Raw genomic sequence first — 4,300 nt, 5'->3', positions numbered from 1 at the left:
CCACTAGAAAATCGGGATTGGATGATGAGTCTCCATATATAATTATTTTTGAGAGCCATTCATTAGCCAGTTTTTAATTCCATCTAATATGTGCCTCATAGATTTTGTATAGTGCATATCTTTCAATCCGAATGCTGCGCCATACTAAGTCAAATGCCTTACAGAAGTCAAAGTATATTGACCTTTATAAAACAAATTTGTAATCTCAAAAAATGATATCAAACATCAGATGAGTTTAACAAAACATATTTTCCACAAAGGTATATTGATTGGTATTAATTATACTGCCATTCTTTATTTTTTTACAGGTTAGCTGTCTTTCCATGTTTTTGTTGAGAGCAGTGTGAGGCTAACTGGCTTACAGTTACCCGGTTTATCCCATTACATTTTTTAAACATTGGCACATCACCAGCTTTTTTAAGTTTTCCAGTATTCCAAGGTTTATTAAAAATCAACATCAATTGTTTTCAGAGAGCAATTCAGCCAATGTTTGAAAAACACACTTTTTTTTATGTCTGATGTAATTCTCAATGATTAAACGGAGGTCACCAAATTGGTTCAGAACTAAAATTAGTGACTTCCCCTTATCTGTTGAGAGAGATGATTCCAGTTCATCAGGAAATTGCAAGGGCTGCACTGCTGATATTCTAATGAATGAAGGGGCAGGGGAAAAAGGAGAGTTATGGTTCTATTTCCCTACATACTTCCTAGTGGAATTGGCCGGCCTTACCAGGAAGGCAGAGAAAATAAGCTGGACCCTGAATATGCCTGTTATTAATTATTACCATCACAATATAACTAGGGGTTCTCCAGAAGGCATTATGTTTTCTGGGGATCCTTCTTGTGAGGCATAGCTATGCACTGGCCCTTACTCAGGGGTATTCATAAAATGCACAGCCCAAAATGGGTTGTGTTTTTGCTTTTAAAAAAAAAAAACCTCTGAGTTAATTTGTGTGTTAGATTTATAAAGCTCTACAAATAGGAATTCATAATTGAAAAGTTAGCAGATCCATTTGTTATAGGAGAGAAAATAATGCCACTAGAGAGATGTAAATATAGCCTAATTGTTTTTTTTGTTTTGTTTATTTCATTTTTTAAACAGCTAGCTGGCATAATGGCAGATATGGGATATAGGTTCTACTGTAAACAAGAAGACTTAAAATAAAGCATCGTTTAAATCTTACAGTTTTGCCTTTCCTGTTTAAAATAACTCTCATGAAGTTTACATGGAAACATGTTTAAAAGAAAGAAAAGGAAAACACAGTAAGTATGAATGCCATAAAACAAAGTAGCACAAGAAATGAGTGTATTTTACCATTAACATTTTGAAAACACCTTACACAGCACCATATAATTGAATTGTGATTTGTTAGTCTTGTAAACTCTTTCTAGAAAGGTATGTCTTGGCAATCAAGGACTGTTCCATTCAGTTTATTTTTGGTAGCAGGCAAACTTTAGTCAGTTAAATGAGACATTTCAGAACTCTGATTTCTCAGGGATATTGGATCAAATTCACCCACAGGAAATTTAAACATAAAATCCTATTTATATGCAAATTCTTCAGTATTTCATGTAAACTGGCTTTTATCTATTGACAATTCTATTGTGTTATTCATCATGTAGATACAATATCTTTAGTAATACTAAAATGAATGAAACAAATAGAATCAGTACAGTTCCAAAGTGTTACAGTAGATCCTGGACTTTCTCAGGGCATTCTGTCCAAGTCCTGTGAATTCTTGAAACATAGAGTTATAAAGTTCAATTTCATAAAGGACTGGGGAAAAAGGTCCTCAAAAAAGGCTCTTCTGAGCTATTTTTAATCTTAATTTCAGAGATAAATGGTACTGGAAAAATGAAGAAATTGTCCATAAGCCACATTATCAAAGAAAATGAAATGTAGTTTTACCACAATAATCAAATCCTCCAGTCTTTCTCAAGATTACTCTGGCAAAATTCTCACTGATGCCAGTTTTGCACATGCAAGTACCTATTGCCTGTGTTGCAATCTTTTCTGCCTTTTGCTATAGATGACCTTTCAGGATGGGACAGTGTTTTGCTGTGAGAATGTCTCTAGCTGTAGTCAGGGATTGGCTTCAATTACATACCATTTCTTCTTCTGCTTGACTTCTTGGCTGGGTAGTTTTCTAATCATACAATTTGGAATTTAGGAGACTTCTTAGGGTGCAGTCCCTGGCTGTGGTGATGCCATGTTAACAGAGGTTTTTATTTCCCTCTGGAAGAAAAAATGATCTGACTAGAATAAAAGCATGATTCCACCATGTCTTTTATCCACACTTACTCTGAAGGTCCATTCTATGGAATGGCTGACTGTACATTTGTATGTGTAGATTCAGTGCTTCCTTTGAGAAACCTACTGTGGAGAATTTGCCTAGGAGATTTGGGGCTATCATATTGGAGTGGAGACGTCAACCCAGTGATGCTGAAGTCTCCAAAGATGATGAGATCTGTGAACTTCATCACCATGTCAGACAACATGTCTCTGGGAACATTTGGGATTTAAGATTTAATAGATTAGCAGAATATCAAAATTAGTTTTATCTCTTTGGTCACAGATTAAGTGAATGCACTGGATATATTTTTATTCAAGTGAGCTTTTTCTTCATCAAATCTGGAGGAAAACAGAATGGCTGCTCCACTTCCAGATTTGATTTTATGGAGTTTAGCTGTATAATGAATAGAGTATCATATGGGGCTGAAGTAAGGTAACACTGGTCCAACAACCAACAAATCAGATGACTCATCAGCAATAAAAGCACAGGATTCAAGAACCATAGGTACTGTCTTGATCAGTGTGAGGTCATGTTCTTTTGACTGTTTGATCCCATTTGAAGTAGGTGTTAGCGACATACAATTAAGTGAGCAATCTAGCAATCTTTTTTTTGTTGTTGTTCCAGGCTGGTGGTTTTTGGATTATTTCTTCTTACAATACTGAGCTCAATATCAGCCCTTTAGAAATAATACACTACAGAATGGAAGTAATTAGGGATCTGAAACTATATTTTAGTAAAAAGAAAAGGAGTACTTGTGGCACCTTAGAGACTAACAAATTTATTAGAGCATAAGCTTTCGTGAGCTACAGCTCACTAATGCATCCGATGAAGTGAGCTGTAGCTCACGAAAGATTATGCTCTAATAAATTTGTTAGTCTCTAAGGTGCCACAAGTACTCCTTTTCTTTTTGCGAATACAGACTAACACGGCTGCTACTCTGAAACCTATATTTTAGTAAGTGAACATGTAACAGAATTTTACATCTTTCAGTTTGTAATGCTAAATAGTACATAAAATACATTAGTTATGTTAGTATTAGTAGTAATTCCAATTGAAACACTGCAGAGATAAATAAATATGATCCAAAAATATTTTCTGAAACAAATGTTGTTACATTTCTCTTCTGGCTACCTTTGGTTTTCAAGAGCTTTGTGGAGTCAGGCATTCAGAAATTGAGGCTTGTGAGGAAATAGAGTAGTTAGAGATATTAGAGTTTGCTCGGTAATTCAATGGCTATAATTAGCAGTAGACCAATTGCTAACCAAGTGAATACAGAAGGTTGTCTTCTCTCACTCTAAAAATGTGACACAAATGAGACTAAACATTCATAGTGTGTTTTCAAGTATTCAGGACCTCTTTTTGATTGGTACATTTTTCCTGTTGTAATCAAGAAGAATAGGAGTTATCAACAGCACACTTCTTATTTCCTTTCTCTGATTGTACCAGTCCCTTTACATATATCTATGATATTTTCAGTTACCTTGTAATATTTTGCCTAAGCATAAACTTATTAAATTTAGATAGCAACCATATTAATTATGGTTCAATGATATTTTCCTATCTTACAGTTTCAAATATCACTAATAACCATCTGGGATAGTGTGTAACTGGACAGCAAAGGGTTAAAGAGCAGTTCTGGTCTCAGAAGGCCCTGCCACTCTGCCCTTGCAAAGCATGCTCCAATTGGAGGAGGCGGTTAAGAGGGGCTGGCCAGCTCAGTTGGGGATGGACAGAGCTGGGAGAAGGAATTGCTCTGGGAGCTCCAAAGGAAGACATAGCCAAATCCAGACTGAGAACAGGAACATCAGTGAGTGGCAATCCTTGCGGGCCAGAGTGAGGTATGCAATCTATGAGATGGCACTTACAGGGACAAATTAGGTAGCATGCTGCAGTTGGTCCCTATAAGCACTGTAGGAAAAAGGGACATAGGAAGTGACTCGGGAAGGCTGACTTCAGGTTCCCCAGGGTGGAAGATGTTGGACAGGTGTCACAGGGCCCTGGATTAG

At 36.3% G+C, this 4,300-nt stretch overlaps 1 long non-coding RNA gene across 1 annotated transcript; it reads right to left on the bottom strand.

Moving 5' to 3' along the window:
- Positions 1–2,909: 2,909 nt before the first annotated feature.
- LOC122459922 lies at positions 2,910–3,321 on the bottom strand. Its single transcript, XR_006280907.1, has 2 exons — positions 3,239–3,321; positions 2,910–3,017 (listed from the first exon to the last, which is right to left on the bottom strand). It is a non-coding gene; the product is annotated as an uncharacterized LOC122459922 (long non-coding RNA).
- Positions 3,322–4,300: the final 979 nt, after the last annotated feature.

This window comes from Dermochelys coriacea, chromosome 4 (assembly GCF_009764565.3).
Source record: "Dermochelys coriacea isolate rDerCor1 chromosome 4, rDerCor1.pri.v4, whole genome shotgun sequence".
NCBI classification, from domain to species: domain Eukaryota; kingdom Metazoa; phylum Chordata; order Testudines; family Dermochelyidae; genus Dermochelys; species Dermochelys coriacea.
The sequence above is the reverse complement of the archived record's forward strand: the minus strand, read 5'-3'. Positions and strand labels throughout refer to the sequence as shown.